At 43.3% G+C, this 18,931-nt stretch overlaps 1 protein-coding gene and 12 non-coding genes across 13 annotated transcripts in view; all 13 read right to left on the bottom strand.

Moving 5' to 3' along the window:
- nhsl2 (NHS-like 2) overlaps positions 1–18,931 on the bottom strand; it is a 215,552-nt gene that overhangs the window by 183,926 nt on the left and 12,695 nt on the right. The gene's annotated exons all lie outside the window — the stretch shown is intronic.
- trnae-uuc (transfer RNA glutamic acid (anticodon UUC)) lies at positions 1,411–1,482 on the bottom strand. The gene has a single exon. It is a non-coding gene; the product is annotated as a tRNA-Glu (tRNA).
- Positions 1,853–1,934, bottom strand: trnal-aag (transfer RNA leucine (anticodon AAG)). The gene has a single exon. It is a non-coding gene; the product is annotated as a tRNA-Leu (tRNA).
- On the bottom strand, positions 2,976–3,047 carry trnae-uuc (transfer RNA glutamic acid (anticodon UUC)). Its single transcript has one exon. It is a non-coding gene; the product is annotated as a tRNA-Glu (tRNA).
- Positions 3,418–3,499, bottom strand: trnal-aag (transfer RNA leucine (anticodon AAG)). Its single transcript has one exon. It is a non-coding gene; the product is annotated as a tRNA-Leu (tRNA).
- Positions 4,541–4,612, bottom strand: trnae-uuc (transfer RNA glutamic acid (anticodon UUC)). Its single transcript has one exon. It is a non-coding gene; the product is annotated as a tRNA-Glu (tRNA).
- On the bottom strand, positions 4,983–5,064 carry trnal-aag (transfer RNA leucine (anticodon AAG)). Its single transcript has one exon. It is a non-coding gene; the product is annotated as a tRNA-Leu (tRNA).
- Positions 6,106–6,177, bottom strand: trnae-uuc (transfer RNA glutamic acid (anticodon UUC)). The gene has a single exon. It is a non-coding gene; the product is annotated as a tRNA-Glu (tRNA).
- Positions 6,548–6,629, bottom strand: trnal-aag (transfer RNA leucine (anticodon AAG)). Its single transcript has one exon. It is a non-coding gene; the product is annotated as a tRNA-Leu (tRNA).
- Positions 7,671–7,742, bottom strand: trnae-uuc (transfer RNA glutamic acid (anticodon UUC)). Its single transcript has one exon. It is a non-coding gene; the product is annotated as a tRNA-Glu (tRNA).
- On the bottom strand, positions 8,113–8,194 carry trnal-aag (transfer RNA leucine (anticodon AAG)). The gene has a single exon. It is a non-coding gene; the product is annotated as a tRNA-Leu (tRNA).
- trnae-uuc (transfer RNA glutamic acid (anticodon UUC)) lies at positions 9,236–9,307 on the bottom strand. Its single transcript has one exon. It is a non-coding gene; the product is annotated as a tRNA-Glu (tRNA).
- Positions 9,678–9,759, bottom strand: trnal-aag (transfer RNA leucine (anticodon AAG)). The gene has a single exon. It is a non-coding gene; the product is annotated as a tRNA-Leu (tRNA).

Raw genomic sequence — 18,931 nt, 5'->3', positions numbered from 1 at the left:
TTAACCACTCCCCCACTGGCTGCAGGTTCTGGTTAAAAGCAGTAACTAGTCAGGGATGACACCATGAGTGAAAACCAACAAATTAACTTGAAAACTGGTGGGAAAATTCTGCAAGTTGTTAAGACTTCAAAGCCCTCCATCAAAAGATTGACTCTTGAGGTGATTCCTGCAATTTGGACTTGGCATACATGTGGCAACAGAATTTAATCTCCATGCCATGTTGGACTTTCCATTTATTGGCAAGACATGAAACCCAACTCCAAGGAAACTTTGCAGCTACATCTGCGTGGCAGAAGTGGGATTCGAACCCACGCCCCCGAAGAGACTGGAGCCTTAATTCAGCACCTTAGACCGCTCGGTCATGCTACCACTACAACTAGCAGCCTCCTAGCCAAGTACTAGACGGTAAAACTTGAAAAGGTGCAGCACAAACTAGAAGCCCAGAACATTCAGCAATGCTCTTAATGTTGTAGGAAAGAAATGGTCTCCTACTTCACTGAGTGTTTTTGGACAGGATGGCATCTGCCTGCCCTGGGTAAGATCCTATTGCAGCAATGAGATTTCAACCCACACGTGTGAAGAGCCCAAAGCCTTAACCCAGGTCCTTAGACCTCACAACCTAACACCTTACAATGCGGTGGACTTGAAGCACACTTGAGTGGCATGTAGTTACAGCAGGGAAACAGCAAAGCTTGCAAAGGTGTAACACAAACTGGAACGAGTTTCTTCAACTTCATAAACAGTACCTTTGCATAATACCCAAAACTGATTAACAATGGTGATCAGTTTGTTTGCACTGATTAACAATGGGCTGTTGGCTCACTTTCATCATCATTCACATGCAAATTGCCACAACCATTGATCAATGGACAGGATTACCATTCACAGAGAGTTGGGGAATGGCTGCAATCACAGCACTGAAAGATGGTGAAACATGTACCCTTAGTCCTGCTCCCTCCGTTCAAAGATGGCCATTTGCTTTTCACATAAATGGCCTCCTTGACTCCCCGCTCACACTATCCTACCTCCCCGCCCAGAATGTGTACATCCTCATCAGTAGAAGAGCGGCCACTGAACTGTAGGTCTAAACAGACTGCTGAGAACTGGCCTGACCAGCTAGCTGTTTTGTGTCGTGACATGCGCTTAGCCAGGTTTTGGCTGGTTTTCCTGTTTCCTTCATGGCAATCCTAAGGGGAAGAGGGAAAAGTCTGTATTCTGCTCCTGCTTGGAGAGTATTGACTGGAGGTTGCAAATGGGTATGCAGTGCTGCACTAAGAAGCTCCTTGTGATTGCTTTGTTCACTAGCACATTGTCAAAAGTCAACAGGTACCTGCCAATAACCATCCCCATTTATCCCAGTAGAGGAATAGCACACGGTACACCTTGGCTTAGGGAAACATTAAAGACACGTTCCCATACCGGGAGTTGAACCCAGGCCGCCTGGGTGAAAACCAGGAATCCTAACCGCTAGACCATATGGGAGTGAGGTGCTTGCACACCACTGTAGTGAAATCAAGGACACTTTTGTAACTCTGCAGTCATGGTGAGTGCAACACAGCACCACCTTAACCACTCCCCCACTGGCTGCAGGTTCTGGTTAAAAGCAGTAACTAGTCAGGGATGACACCATGAGTGAAAACCAACAAATTAACTTGAAAACTGGTGGGAAAATTCTGCAAGTTGTTAAGACTTCAAAGCCCTCCATCAAAAGATTGACTCTTGAGGTGATTCCTGCAATTTGGACTTGGCATACATGTGGCAACAGAATTTAATCTCCATGCCATGTTGGACTTTCCATTTATTGGCAAGACATGAAACCCAACTCCAAGGAAACTTTGCAGCTACATCTGCGTGGCAGCAGTGGGATTCGAACCCACGCCCCCGAAGAGACTGGAGCCTTAATTCAGCACCTTAGACCGCTCGGTCATGCTACCACTACAACTAGCAGCCTCCTAGCCAAGTACTAGACGGTAAAACTTGAAAAGGTGCAGCACAAACTAGAAGCCCAGAACATTCAGCAATGCTCTTAATGTTGTAGGAAAGAAATGGTCTCCTACTTCACTGAGTGTTTTTGGACAGGATGGCATCTGCCTGCCCTGGGTAAGATCCTATTGCAGCAATGAGATTTCAACCCACACGAGTGAAGAGCCCAAAGCCTTAACCCAGGTCCTTAGACCTCACAACCTAACACCTTACAATGCGGTGGACTTGAAGCACACTTGAGTGGCATGTAGTTACAGCAGGGAAACAGCAAAGCTTGCAAAGGTGTAACACAAACTGGAACGAGTTTCTTCAACTTCATAAACAGTACCTTTGCATAATACCCAAAACTGATTAACAATGGTGATCAGTTTGTTTGCACTGATTAACAATGGGCTGTTGGCTCACTTTCATCATCATTCACATGCAAATTGCCACAACCATTGATCAATGGACAGGATTACCATTCACAGAGAGTTGGGGAATGGCTGCAATCACAGCACTGAAAGATGGTGAAACATGTACCCTTAGTCCTGCTCCCTCCGTTCAAAGATGGCCATTTGCTTTTCACATAAATGGCCTCCTTGACTCCCCGCTCACACTATCCTACCTCCCCGCCCAGAATGTGTACATCCTCATCAGTAGAAGAGCGGCCACTGAACTGTAGGTCTAAACAGACTGCTGAGAACTGGCCTGACCAGCTAGCTGTTTTGTGTCGTGACATGCGCTTAGCCAGGTTTTGGCTGGTTTTCCTGTTTCCTTCATGGCAATCCTAAGGGGAAGAGGGAAAAGTCTGTATTCTGCTCCTGCTTGGAGAGTATTGACTGGAGGTTGCAAATGGGTATGCAGTGCTGCACTAAGAAGCTCCTTGTGATTGCTTTGTTCACTAGCACATTGTCAAAAGTCAACAGGTACCTGCCAATAACCATCCCCATTTATCCCAGTAGAGGAATAGCACACGGTACACCTTGGCTTAGGGAAACATTAAAGACACGTTCCCATACCGGGAGTTGAACCCAGGCCGCCTGGGTGAAAACCAGGAATCCTAACCGCTAGACCATATGGGAGTGAGGTGCTTGCACACCACTGTAGTGAAATCAAGGACACTTTTGTAACTCTGCAGTCATGGTGAGTGCAACACAGCACCACCTTAACCACTCCCCCACTGGCTGCAGGTTCTGGTTAAAAGCAGTAACTAGTCAGGGATGACACCATGAGTGAAAACCAACAAATTAACTTGAAAACTGGTGGGAAAATTCTGCAAGTTGTTAAGACTTCAAAGCCCTCCATCAAAAGATTGACTCTTGAGGTGATTCCTGCAATTTGGACTTGGCATACATGTGGCAACAGAATTTAATCTCCATGCCATGTTGGACTTTCCATTTATTGGCAAGACATGAAACCCAACTCCAAGGAAACTTTGCAGCTACATCTGCGTGGCAGCAGTGGGATTCGAACCCACGCCCCGGAAGAGACTGGAGCCTTAATTCAGCACCTTAGACCGCTCGGTCATGCTACCACTACAACTAGCAGCCTCCTAGCCAAGTACTAGACGGTAAAACTTGAAAAGGTGCAGCACAAACTAGAAGCCCAGAACATTCAGCAATGCTCTTAATGTTGTAGGAAAGAAATGGTCTCCTACTTCACTGAGTGTTTTTGGACAGGATGGCATCTGCCTGCCCTGGGTAAGATCCTATTGCAGCAATGAGATTTCAACCCACACGTGTGAAGAGCCCAAAGCCTTAACCCAGGTCCTTAGACCTCACAACCTAACACCTTACAATGCGGTGGACTTGAAGCACACTTGAGTGGCATGTAGTTACAGCAGGGAAACAGCAAAGCTTGCAAAGGTGTAACACAAACTGGAACGAGTTTCTTCAACTTCATAAACAGTACCTTTGCATAATACCCAAAACTGATTAACAATGGTGATCAGTTTGTTTGCACTGATTAACAATGGGCTGTTGGCTCACTTTCATCATCATTCACATGCAAATTGCCACAACCATTGATCAATGGACAGGATTACCATTCACAGAGAGTTGGGGAATGGCTGCAATCACAGCACTGAAAGATGGTGAAACATGTACCCTTAGTCCTGCTCCCTCCGTTCAAAGATGGCCATTTGCTTTTCACATAAATGGCCTCCTTGACTCCCCGCTCACACTATCCTACCTCCCCGCCCAGAATGTGTACATCCTCATCAGTAGAAGAGCGGCCACTGAACTGTAGGTCTAAACAGACTGCTGAGAACTGGCCTGACCAGCTAGCTGTTTTGTGTCGTGACATGCGCTTAGCCAGGTTTTGGCTGGTTTTCCTGTTTCCTTCATGGCAATCCTAAGGGGAAGAGGGAAAAGTCTGTATTCTGCTCCTGCTTGGAGAGTATTGACTGGAGGTTGCAAATGGGTATGCAGTGCTGCACTAAGAAGCTCCTTGTGATTGCTTTGTTCACTAGCACATTGTCAAAAGTCAACAGGTACCTGCCAATAACCATCCCCATTTATCCCAGTAGAGGAATAGCACACGGTACACCTTGGCTTAGGGAAACATTAAAGACATGTTCCCATACCGGGAGTTGAACCCGGGCCACCTGGGTGAAAACCAGGAATCCTAACCGCTAGACCATATGGGAGTGAGGTGCTTGCACACCACTGTAGTGAAATCAAGGACACTTTTGTAACTCTGCAGTCATGGTGAGTGCAACACAGCACCACCTTAACCACTCCCCCACTGGCTGCAGGTTCTGGTTAAAAGCAGTAACTAGTCAGGGATGACACCATGAGTGAAAACCAACAAATTAACTTGAAAACTGGTGGGAAAATTCTGCAAGTTGTTAAGACTTCAAAGCCCTCCATCAAAAGATTGACTCTTGAGGTGATTCCTGCAAGTTGGACTTGGCATACATGTGGCAACAGAATTTAATCTCCATGCCATGTTGGACTTTCCATTTATTGGCAAGACATGAAACCCAACACCAAGGGAACTTTGCAGCTACATCTGCGTGACAGCAGTGGGATTCGAACCCACGCCCCCGAAGAGACTGGAGCCTTAATCCAGCACCTTAGACCGCTCGGTCATGCTACCACTACAACTAGCAGCCTCCTAGCCAAGTACTAGACGGTAAAACTTGAAAAGGTGCAGCACAAACTAGAAGCCCAGAACATTCAGCAATGCTCTTAATGTTGTAGGAAAGAAATGGTCTCCTACTTCACTGAGTGTTTTTGGACAGGATGGCATCTGCCTGCCCTGGGTAAGATCCTATTGCAGCAATGAGATTTCAACCCACACGTGTGAAGAGCCCAAAGCCTTAACCCAGGTCCTTAGACCTCACAACCTAACACCTTACAATGCGGTGGACTTGAAGCACACTTGAGTGGCATGTAGTTACAGCAGGGAAACAGCAAAGCTTGCAAAGGTGTAACACAAACTGGAACGAGTTTCTTCAACTTCATAAACAGTACCTTTGCATAATACCCAAAACTGATTAACAATGGTGATCAGTTTGTTTGCACTGATTAACAATGGGCTGTTGGCTCACTTTCATCATCATTCACATGCAAATTGCCACAACCATTGATCAATGGACAGGATTACCATTCACAGAGAGTTGGGGAATGGCTGCAATCACAGCACTGAAAGATGGTGAAACATGTACCCTTAGTCCTGCTCCCTCCGTTCAAAGATGGCCATTTGCTTTTCACATAAATGGCCTCCTTGACTCCCCGCGCACACTATCCTACCTCCTCGCCCAGAATGTGTACATCCTCATCAGTAGAAGAGCGGCCACTGAACTGTAGGTCTAAACAGACTGCTGAGAACTGGCCTGACCAGCTAGCTGTTTTGTGTCGTGACATGCGCTTAGCCAGGTTTTGGCTGGTTTTCCTGTTTCCTTCATGGCAATCCTAAGGGGAAGAGGGAAAAGTCTGTATTCTGCTCCTGCTTGGAGAGTATTGACTGGAGGTTGCAAATGGGTATGCAGTGCTGCACTAAGAAGCTCCTTGTGATTGCTTTGTTCACTAGCACATTGTCAAAAGTCAACAGGTACCTGCCAATAACCATCCCCATTTATCCCAGTAGAGGAATAGCACACGGTACACCTTGGCTTAGGGAAACATTAAAGACATGTTCCCATACCGGGAGTTGAACCCGGGCCACCTGGGTGAAAACCAGGAATCCTAACCGCTAGACCATATGGGAGTGAGGTGCTTGCACGCCACTGTAGTGAAATCAAGGACACTTTTGTAACTCTGCAGTCATGGTGAGTGCAACACAGCACCACCTTAACCACTCCCCCACTGGCTGCAGGTTCTGGTTAAAAGCAGTAACTAGTCAGGGATGACACCATGAGTGAAAACCAACAAATTAACTTGAAAACTGGTGGGAAAATTCTGCAAGTTGTTAAGACTTCAAAGCCCTCCATCAAAAGATTTACTCTTGAGGTGATTCCTGCAAGTTGGACTTGGCATACATGTGGCAACAGAATTTAATCTCCATGCCATGTTGGACTTTCCATTTATTGGCAAGACATGAAACCCAACTCCAAGGAAACTTTGCAGCTACATCTGCGTGGCAGCAGTGGGATTCGAACCCACGCCCCCGAAGAGACTGGAGCCTTAATCCAGCACCTTAGACCGCTCGGTCATGCTACCACTACAACTAGCAGCCTCCTAGCCAAGTACTAGACGGTAAAACTTGAAAAGGTGCAGCACAAACTAGAAGCCCAGAACATTCAGCAATGCTCTTAATGTTGTAGGAAAGAAATGGTCTCCTACTTCACTGAGTGTTTTTGGACAGGATGGCATCTGCCTGCCCTGGGTAAGATCCTATTGCAGCAATGAGATTTCAACCCACACGTGTGAAGAGCCCAAAGCCTTAACCCAGGTCCTTAGACCTCACAACCTAACACCTTACAATGCGGTGGACTTGAAGCACACTTGAGTGGCATGTAGTTACAGCAGGGAAACAGCAAAGCTTGCAAAGGTGTAACACAAACTGGAACGAGTTTTTTCAACTTCATAAACAGTACCTTTGCATAATACCCAAAACTGATTAACAATGGTGATCAGTTTGTTTGCACTGATTAACAATGGGCTGTTGGCTCACTTTCATCATCATTCACATGCAAATTGCCACAACCATTGATCAATGGACAGGATTACCATTCACAGAGAGTTGGGGAATGGCTGCAATCACAGCACTGAAAGATGGTGAAACATGTACCCTTAGTCCTGCTCCCTCCGTTCAAAGATGGCCATTTGCTTTTCACATAAATGGCCTCCTTGACTCCCCGCTCACACTATCCTACCTCCCCGCCCAGAATGTGTACATCCTCATCAGTAGAAGAGCGGCCACTGAACTGTAGGTCTAAACAGACTGCTGAGAACTGGCCTGACCAGCTAGCTGTTTTGTGTCGTGACATGCGCTTAGCCAGGTTTTGGCTGGTTTTCCTGTTTCCTTCATGGCAATCCTAAGGGGAAGAGGGAAAAGTCTGTATTCTGCTCCTGCTTGGAGAGTATTGACTGGAGGTTGCAAATGGGTATGCAGTGCTGCACTAAGAAGCTCCTTGTGATTGCTTTGTTCACTAGCACATTGTCAAAAGTCAACAGGTACCTGCCAATAACCATCCCCATTTATCCCAGTAGAGGAATAGCACACGGTACACCTTGGCTTAGGGAAACATTAAAGACATGTTCCCATACCGGGAGTTGAACCCGGGCCACCTGGGTGAAAACCAGGAATCCTAACCGCTAGACCATATGGGAGTGAGGTGCTTGCACACCACTGTAGTGAAATCAAGGACACTTTTGTAACTCTGCAGTCATGGTGAGTGCAACACAGCACCACCTTAACCACTCCCCCACTGGCTGCAGGTTCTGGTTAAAAGCAGTAACTAGTCAGGGATGACACCATGAGTGAAAACCAACAAATTAACTTGAAAACTGGTGGGAAAATTCTGCAAGTTGTTAAGACTTCAAAGCCCTCCATCAAAAGATTGACTCTTGAGGTGATTCCTGCAAGTTGGACTTGGCATACATGTGGCAACAGAATTTAATCTCCATGCCATGTTGGACTTTCCATTTATTGGCAAGACATGAAACCCAACACCAAGGGAACTTTGCAGCTACATCTGCGTGGCAGCAGTGGGATTCGAACCCACGCCCCCGAAGAGACTGGAGCCTTAATCCAGCACCTTAGACCGCTCGGTCATGCTACCACTACAACTAGCAGCCTCCTAGCCAAGTACTAGACGGTAAAACTTGAAAAGGTGCAGCACAAACTAGAAGCCCAGAACATTCAGCAATGCTCTTAATGTTGTAGGAAAGAAATGGTCTCCTACTTCACTGAGTGTTTTTGGACAGGATGGCATCTGCCTGCCCTGGGTAAGATCCTATTGCAGCAATGAGATTTCAACCCACACGTGTGAAGAGCCCAAAGCCTTAACCCAGGTCCTTAGACCTCACAACCTAACACCTTACAATGCGGTGGACTTGAAGCACACTTGAGTGGCATGTAGTTACAGCAGGGAAACAGCAAAGCTTGCAAAGGTGTAACACAAACTGGAACGAGTTTCTTCAACTTCATAAACAGTACCTTTGCATAATACCCAAAACTGATTAACAATGGTGATCAGTTTGTTTGCACTGATTAACAATGGGCTGTTGGCTCACTTTCATCATCATTCACATGCAAATTGCCACAACCATTGATCAATGGACAGGATTACCATTCACAGAGAGTTGGGGAATGGCTGCAATCACAGCACTGAAAGATGGTGAAACATGTACCCTTAGTCCTGCTCCCTCCGTTCAAAGATGGCCATTTGCTTTTCACATAAATGGCCTCCTTGACTCCCCGCGCACACTATCCTACCTCCTCGCCCAGAATGTGTACATCCTCATCAGTAGAAGAGCGGCCACTGAACTGTAGGTCTAAACAGACTGCTGAGAACTGGCCTGACCAGCTAGCTGTTTTGTGTCGTGACATGCGCTTAGCCAGGTTTTGGCTGGTTTTCCTGTTTCCTTCATGGCAATCCTAAGGGGAAGAGGGAAAAGTCTGTATTCTGCTCCTGCTTGGAGAGTATTGACTGGAGGTTGCAAATGGGTATGCAGTGCTGCACTAAGAAGCTCCTTGTGATTGCTTTGTTCACTAGCACATTGTCAAAAGTCAACAGGTACCTGCCAATAACCATCCCCATTTATCCCAGTAGAGGAATAGCACACGGTACACCTTGGCTTAGGGAAACATTAAAGACATGTTCCCATACCGGGAGTTGAACCCGGGCCACCTGGGTGAAAACCAGGAATCCTAACCGCTAGACCATATGGGAGTGAGGTGCTTGCACGCCACTGTAGTGAAATCAAGGACACTTTTGTAACTCTGCAGTCATGGTGAGTGCAACACAGCACCACCTTAACCACTCCCCCACTGGCTGCAGGTTCTGGTTAAAAGCAGTAACTAGTCAGGGATGACACCATGAGTGAAAACCAACAAATTAACTTGAAAACTGGTGGGAAAATTCTGCAAGTTGTTAAGACTTCAAAGCCCTCCATCAAAAGATTTACTCTTGAGGTGATTCCTGCAAGTTGGACTTGGCATACATGTGGCAACAGAATTTAATCTCCATGCCATGTTGGACTTTCCATTTATTGGCAAGACATGAAACCCAACTCCAAGGAAACTTTGCAGCTACATCTGCGTGGCAGCAGTGGGATTCGAACCCACGCCCCCGAAGAGACTGGAGCCTTAATCCAGCACCTTAGACCGCTCGGTCATGCTACCACTACAACTAGCAGCCTCCTAGCCAAGTACTAGACGGTAAAACTTGAAAAGGTGCAGCACAAACTAGAAGCCCAGAACATTCAGCAATGCTCTTAATGTTGTAGGAAAGAAATGGCCTAGAAATACTTCACTTAGTGTTTTTGAGTGACAACCAACAAATTTACTTGAAAACTGGTGGAAAATCCTGCAAGTTGTTAAGAATTCAAAGCCCACCATCAGAAGATTTACCCTTGATGAGATTCCTGCAAGAATCTTTGAGCAGGATGGCATCTGCCTGCCCATATACGTCCATTTTCCCAAAAAACTACACAGGCTGCCTTCTGTGGTCAATGTAAATGTCACAGTAACCTTTTGTTGGTCTACAGCTAACCAAGCTTTGGTTTCTTTACAGTGCGTGAAAATTAAACATTAAAAAAGCAAAAGCAAAAATAGAAGGCTACATCTATGACAGGTCTCAAACTTCCAGTTAATATTCATGCCAGATTGACCAGTACTGAATGAGGTAACTACTGCCTGCATGTAGGCGGAGAAGAACATCTACTGGTAATATAGACTGATGACCCCTATGTAACAGACTGATTGAAAAACAGCGTTAATGCCACCCATATGCAACACCAAACTGAAAACAAAGCAAAAGCAGGCTCGGCATGACTCATGAATGACACCAAACACAAATGTGGAGACCATAAAGAATGAGGTGCTAACAGAGGAAATAGCAGGTCTGTGTGATGTTTACACACACACACACACACACACACACACACAGAGCATCATGGTTGCCAGGCAGTGGGCTGGTAGCAGGAGGCAGGTGGCATGGGCACACACACACACACACACACACACACACTTGTTAGGGTGTCCGGGTCCATGTGTTCAGATTCGGAACTGTGTGTTCTGCTGCTTTATCCCGTCTAAAGCTCAGCATCCTCTCCACAACACCCTGCCAATAAAAACGCCCCTGACAGCGCCGAAAGCAGCCAGGTTTCATCTCCTCTCTCCTCCTCGACTCTTTAATCAGACAACCAAAAACTAAACTACCAAAGTTTTTAACTAAGTTTGAGGACCTTTGAGAACTGACTTCTGCTTTCAAATAAATAAAGCTCCCTGTCACTCATTGTTCGAGCAAATTCCTGATCATGATTGATATCCAATCCAATCCAATTTTATTTATAAAGTACTTTTAAAATACCCAGCACAGGACTAAAGTGCTGTACAGAAAATAAGTTAAAAGAACAATAGAATAACAGAAAACAGCAAAAAATAAATAAATAAAACACATAATGCATAAAATTAAAACAGCCCTATATTAAAAGAAAAACAAGATAAAACAGCATTGAATCAGCTAAAAACAACTAAAATTAAAGCTGCAAGCAGCGTTATGAGGGCCCTCGCACCCCCAGCGCGTCGAGCCACGCCCAACACCTAAAACAAGCACCTCCGATCTCATGTCACATTGATGGAATTCATGCATTTAACCACCAGCTAACATTTCATCTCATTCAATCATGATTATAGTCCTCCCACTAGGTGGCGCTCAAACCATTACTGACAAATGGTATTACAAACATTTCCGAGCTCGAGTCTCATCACGCCTGCGAACTTTGGGAGAGATTGGACATTGTGTTTTTGAGTGACAGCAGATTACTGCTTTTTGGCGAGTGATTGAAACTCCACGTGCCGCTATGACCACCCCGTTTCCCTGAATGTAAAAAGCTTCGCAATTTAACATCACAAAGGTCTTTAGATTCCACACACTGGAGATCGCGTCAGTTAGATGAAATCCCTTGGAGGAGTTCGTCAAAGTACGGTGCCTGAAAAGAGGGGAAAATGTCGCCAAAATTACACATTAATTTTAAAATGGCTGACTTCCTGTTGGATTTGGGATATTGGTCCAAGACACTTTTTTGTACATCTTGATATCTCCTATAAGTTTACCAGGTTTCAGACTCATAAATGAAACACATAGCAGGGGCTGATGTTTTGAAATTTTGTAGGGGGCGCTGTGGAGCCATTTTGCGCTATTCAATGAAAATGATCACATAACAAGATAGCCCTCGTCACATTGGAGGTGTGGGCCAAATTTCAAGACCTTTTAAACTTTCCAAGCCCCTCTAAAGCCACTTCATCTTTCATGGTGAACCGCCTTCCCACCAGGGTGCGCCATTCAGTTTAAAGTCACAATTTTCTCACTGAAGCAGCATGAGGGACAGACGGTGATATTCACCGCTTTTGAGGTGGACATGTGAAAATCAGTACAGCAAAATGAAAGACATGACATTTCCTCTTGCCACTAGGTGGCGCTCTTCGTATACCTGACAATGGGCACATCAATCTGTTCAGGGCGGGTCTGACATCATGCCTGTAAAGTCTGGTACTGATCAGACTGGATTTCATTGAGTTATACTAATTTGTTTCTTCATGGAGAGACATGAAAGTTCGCCATGCTGCTGGGGTCACACCCTTTCGCGAAAACTCACAGTTTTCACTGTAACCCAAGACCAACTCCTTAAGGCTTTCCTGGAGAAATTTGAGGCTTCAGATGTCACCCATCACAATACTGTATCCCAAAGTGTAAAACATGGCATTTCCTGTTCCCACTAGGTGGCGCTGGCCCTTATGTCAAATATGGCAGTTGAAATATGTTCAGGGGTGGAGCCTTATCATATGTGTGCTCTTTGGTCCAGATCGGACAATGTATGACAGAATGAGAGGCAATAACATTTTCATGGCGAGTCATCGAAATTCGCCATGGCGCCACGCGTCACCGTATTGTGAAAACTCAAAAGCTCCGCAATTTAACATGGCCCAGGTGTGTAGTTGGCACTGACCAAATATGAAGGTTATACAACCAAATCCCAAGGAGGAGTTCGAAAAAGTTCGAGGCATGGAAATGGCAAAATTAGAGCCAAAATGTCACATTCACTTCTAAATTGCGGACTTCCTGTTGGGTTTGCGTCAATGGGCCCACAGACTTTTTTGTTCGTCTTGGCATGGTACAGATGTGTGCCAAATTTCATACATGTAGCTCAAACGATGTGGTCGTAGGGCTGCATTTAACAAGGCATAGGTGGCACTCTAGAGCCATTTCCCAGTGCTCATATGTAAAACCATTAAAATACAAAATTTTTCACCAGACCTGGCATGTGTGCAAAATTTCACGAGTTTTTGAGCATGTTTAGGCCCTCAAAAAGGCCCTTGTTTTGCCTGAATAATAATAAGAAGAAGAAACAGAGCAGATACAATACTCTCGGTGCTCGGGCCCTAATAAAAATGAAAAATAAAACCAACATCTCACGTGGTGTCAAAGGCCAGGGTAAAGAGGTGGGCTTTCAAGAGTGACTTAAAAACAGGTAAAGAAGTGGCTTGTCTAATCTCTAAAGGAGCTCGTTCCACGTTCCACAGATATAGCATATCAAATAATCCTCCACGACCAAGAAGTGTTAAAAGTAATCACCATTTGTTGTGCCTACTGGGATTTTTTTTTTCAGTTCAATTCAATTTTAATTATATAGCAAAAAAAGAAAAGACCCTACAATATAGTACAAAGAAAACAGAGAATGACATTTCAAGTTTGTTTTTTTTCAAGTGACTCTTCAAAGATTGTACTTTTTTAATCCGTCTGTAAGAACTGAGGCCTAAAGGCTGCCTATGAGCTAAAAACAAGATTGACAAAATAACAAATGACAAATTGCAAAGTAAAATTCTCCACCCGGATGTCTACGTGCATGCCAGTCCTCAACTGTTCAAACAAATCTGTTCATGGAGTTGAACAGATTTGCTTGTGTTAGATTACAACATTTAAGTGCAATATCATTAAGCTACTTAAAAGAACGTCTCATCTACATTACAGAAAATTGCCTTTTTCAGGTTTACCATCACTGTGTAGCACCAGACAGTGGACACGACAATAAAACTCACCTTACCGCCTCACCTGAATCTGTCATGTCAACAGTCATGACTGTGTCATTTTTCCTGAGAAACTAACTAATAATATGGTAGAGACAAGCACGCTGAAGAGTCAACTGGAAAACAAACAGTGTTTCCCATGGCTCAGGTAGAGTAAAATTAGGATGGCAGCTTTCTTTCAACAAGGAAAAATTACTGGTTGCCCAGTGGCTACATTGGATTTTTTTGTTTTGTTTTGTTTTTTTTCTGTTGGAGACATATTGCTAATAGTTATGGCTACCAACAACATTTGATCACCCAAATGTTGAGCATACAACACCCTGGTGAGAGGCCACCTTTCTCTGGTGGTTATATTCTTATGTATATACAAGGTTGCCAAACACCTACATCATTTTGCAGTTAAATTGCTGTCATGCAGCAACCATGTCACCGTTTGTGGAGGATTTTCTGTTTCAAATCTGAGGTTCTGGCTAGACTTTGCGACTGTAGCATTAGTGAAACATCAAAGGACCCTCTGTTAAACTTTGTGATAAGGTGATGAAGGCAAGCCATAAGCTAACGGGGCTCTATTCAAATCAGAAAAACCAAAGAAGAAGAATCAAAACAATAGAGGCAAAAAAGTGCAAGCGTCATGCTAGAACCACAAAATACTGATAATACTATCCAAAAATCAAGCACATATCTTTTGGTGTGTCACAATGTGTTTAAATCGCGGGGTCTAAAGAGAATCTTTCAGTCATCCTGAAGTTCTCCCTTCATGAAGGATATAATGTTCACTTTTTGGTCTCTTATGGGACTTGTTGAATCATACTACCTCATCTGTTTCTATCTGTCCATTACATTTATATCCGATGAAGAGAGGCCAAATATAGGAACCATTCTTCTCAGAAAAAAATCAGTTTGACTTCTCTTCCTTTCCTGTATATGGTTTGGATATCTCCCTCCTCAACAGTGAAGTAATTTCTTCTGATTTTTTTCTTTCTCTCTCTTTCTCTCTCCCATTCTCAAATACACACACACACACACACACACACACACACACACACGCACACGCACACACACACACACACATCTGGAAGTGATTGTATCCACCATTACAGCATGCCTTGGCTGACTTTACACGTGTTGGTGTTGACAGCCAGCCCTTTGTCCATGATAGAGAGACAAGCTCTGGAGAGACACGCACTGATAAAAAAAACCACCTCGTACTGCAAACACATGAAGCCTCTGTCAGCTATCCTATACGCAGGACTGCATTAGAAAAAATACTCCGAACATGCAGAAACACTGATGGATTGAGGTTTGGGGTTTTTTCTCGTTTTTTTATAGACGTGCCTGTGCATGTTTCAGGGAATTCAATGATTTAATGCATGGAGTCATGTCTGAATCGCTTCCACAACAAACCACAGGATCAATGTAAGTATTATAAAAGCTCAACTATCTAAACCAATTCCTTCCATGTTATCAAATAATTTGTCCTTTAAAGTAAAGCGTCTACTTAAGGGAGAACCTTCAAAGAAATATATACAATGACAGAAGGTCTTACAAAGGTATAAACCTGCAGGAAAACTCCAGTTCTTCTCAGTTGAAAGACATCTCTGATGAGTTTCACATGACTGTCTGCCAGTCCAGCCCATGGTTTTATTGTTTTGCTCACCCTAACTAGCTTAACAAAGCTACTCCTAAGACTACTGCACAAAATGCTAAATGGGTAAAGAGTTACTTAATTGTAGATGTTATAAAAGACACATTCTGAAGAATCCTGAGCACAAATCTGTGAGAATCTTGACATGACAAATAAGATGCATATATAGTCATTTCACAGGGCCCCCTGACTGCTTCAATAGGAATTAAGATGGTAACTCACACCCAGAACCTGAAATGCACTTGACTTATTATTCGTCATTAAGTGCAACCAACTCTGTAAAAGCAGAAGTATTGGCATTTTTAGGCCTGGAGCATTCAGGTGTGTGTTAACACAATGCCACAATCTTCCCAGAAGTGGACATCAGAGCAAAACATCTCCCCAAAATCAGACCTGCAAGAGAAACTGTAAAAAATCCAAGAGCTACATCTCAGACACAACAGGTTTCAGTTAGCATCTTAAATGTTAAAGTTCATGACCACAAAATTAAAAAAAACACTGAACAAGTGAGGTGTGTTTGGAAGGGTTGCCAGAAGAAAGTCTGTTCTCTCTAAAACAATAACATCTCAGCACAGCTTAAGTTTACAAAGCTGCATTCGAACTTCTGGAATAATGTGCTTTGAAAAGAGGAGACCAAAGCGGACCAAAGTATTGTAGAGTCAAATGTGAGGCCATCTGCCTGACAGCTTAATCGGCCATGCAACAGAACAATGACCCCAAGCAGAGCAGCAAATCTACAAATGAATGGCTGCAAAATCGAAGTGTCAATGTGCTGCAGTGGCCCAGTCAAAGTCCAGAATGTCTGCAAACCTCAAAGAACTGCAGCAATGTTTTAAAAAAGAAGAGTTGGCCAAAATTCCTCTACAACAATGTGAGAGACTGATAAAGTCAACAGGAAACCATTACTTCAAGCTTTTGCTGATAAAGATGCCTCTACGAGCTAATGACTCATGGACTGCACTTAGTCTTACACGATTATATCTACTCTAGCCGAAAGAAGCAAATCATTATTTTTTATAAGATTGAAACTCTGTAAAATATCTATCCAATCAAGTTGTTGCAGTAATGAATCCACAGTGGCATAAATTGTGCCCCAAGATGACTAGTGAGTGCAATGTTGTGCCTGGAAGGACTTTAAGCAACCCAAGCAGAACTTTAAGTTTCTACTTCTGGTAGAGAGGTCTCAAAGAAAAACATTTAGGTATTAATCATTTAGTCCTGTAATTATTAGTTAGTAATGGAAGCAATGCTTACTAGGATTGGTTAATTAGATAAATACATTGGCTGTTTCCATCATTTGTGGGGGTAGTTTTTGAATCTTCTTTTCATTTGGTAATCACATGGTTTGCTTCCTTCAGAATTCAACCCTGTGCAAAATTAAATGCAATCTAGCAGACACTGACAATTGGATTGGGGCCATATTACGAACCTTGTGACAGCAATGATGTACTTCTTTATAAGAAAAGCTGAGGCTACATAGCAATCAACCAGCTTTTAGCAGTTGTTGTCTGGTTAATTGGTGCTGAAAACTGTCATTTCACAAACTATATCTAGCAACTAGATATAATAGAAACAGAATAATCCAAAATAGCATTTGAAGTCATCCATGAGTTTCTCCATGACTGCATTCAGTGAAAAGGAGTGTGTAGGAAATACCAAACCTGACCTGGCAAACCTCTGCAACTACCTTGTTAATCATCAGCTGCTGGAGTCACACTGGTCAGCTGAAACGTTTTAATATAAAACCAACCCTCATGCCTCATTCTGGATGCATCATCATGCAATGTTACAGTCACATCCCCTCGCCTGGACTTACATTTTACTAGCAGTGCATCATCCGTGGTGTATTCAGTTTAGCTTACTGTGCTTACATACCGCTGCCATCATGCAGCCTACATCTGCTCTTTGAACAATATGCCTCCACTGAGGCACACTCTGTAAACAAACACTGCCTGATAGGAATCTGCCGTATAGGAGACAGAGTAAACACCGTCCCGAGGCTTCGTCCTCAGGTCATACCGAGGAAACAGAGGAGAGAGGAGTAGAGGTGATTGGAAAGAAGAAATGTGGAAAATCTCGCTGGACTCAGAGTGCTGTTCTGCACATGTACAGTATTTCATCACAGGGCCTCTTCCTGCATTATATCACTGCTGTTACCCAATCTCCTGCACTCCAGTGGCGTTTGTTATTTCTTACAGTGTGGGGAAATTTGGGGATCACTGGGACAATTCCTCTCTGGTTCTCTTTTTCTGCAGGAAAATTTACACTTTTACCATTTAATTACAGGAGAATAAACTCCAAACCAAATCATGAAAGTTAGGAAAAGCTCTGATTAATAAAATACTATCTTAGGGAAACTGTACTTTGACTATTGGGTCAGAAGACAGATTACAAGCCCTAACCGTTGAGTGGTAAGATTAGAACAGCAGTATATGACTACCACTTCATTTACCAAACAGAGATGGAAAGCAGTAAAATGCTCATGTGAGAACTTTATCTAAGCTGATATCCACGTGGATAAAGTTGTTAGTGAAACTTGTCTGATGATGTCACTAACAACTCATGAGAGATTTGAATATATATACAGTTCTTAATCCAAATGTATTATTTTATCTTTTGTGATGACAAAGCTATTCCTCAGGATGCTGAACTACTCACTTTATGTACATTTTTACTTTGCATATATTATGTCATTGTTTTACAGCTATAACATATGCGCTGATATGATGCAGAATTCAGAAAGCAGAACTGCAGAATCTGTGTCCATCTTACAGATACAGTGTGTGCTTTTGGCACAAATAAAGCTCTTAAAACATTGTCAACGCAATAAAGAAATGATACATAAAATGAAATAACTTTGGTTTGCATTTTTAAAAAGTGCTAAAAACTTGTTTTCTTAGCCACTTGGGGGCAAAGGAAAAAATAGTGAACCCAGTTTTAAAACCAATAATTTTTTAAACAAGCAGCTACTGCGTAACATTTAGATGTTAATTTCTTTTCACGCTACACAAGGAAATATATGCTGTAACTCTGTAGCTGCCAGCCAGTCTCTAACTGTGCCATTAAATGCTGAGCAGATACCGCAAAGTGGGTTTTTAGGGCTTTAATTTTGAAAAGCAAAGCTACCTGATGGAGCTAAAAACAATGCTAGTTCATGTTTAACATTGTCAGTTAGTTAATGCTTTGCTGCTATAAAAATACAGATCAATTTTTTTTCTGGCACAACCCACCTAAGAAGCCAAAAAAGGATCAACATTTTCTTTTATCAGTTATTAACAATAAAAGAGTCAAAATGAATTTTACTTGTTTTCCTTTAACAGTCCTTCGTACACATTAGTTTCACTTCATATTTTCACCTGGTTGTCCACACCACACCTGCAGTTGCTCCATATCCCACCAGAGGGGAATACCCACTGGTAAAGGAGAACTTTCCTTGAGCATTCTCCACTAAAAGTGCTTCAAGTTCTGGCAAATACGAGGCTGAAAATACATGCAAAACATTTAGGCACTAATATCAGGGCCAATTTAAATGAGCTGCAGGGTGTTTACAACAAAATCAGACTCAAACATTACTCAGTTTTCTGAGTAAGTGACACATATTTGTTTTTACAAAATTAGATG

The sequence above is a fragment of the Diplotaxodon limnothrissa genome, linkage group LG3, assembly GCF_057381915.1.
Source record: "Diplotaxodon limnothrissa isolate DT_005_m linkage group LG3, D_limnothrissa_male_GT1.1, whole genome shotgun sequence".
Lineage (NCBI taxonomy): Eukaryota > Metazoa > Chordata > Actinopteri > Cichliformes > Cichlidae > Diplotaxodon > Diplotaxodon limnothrissa.
Note: the sequence above shows the minus strand (reverse complement) of the source record. Positions and strands in the feature narration are given on the sequence as shown.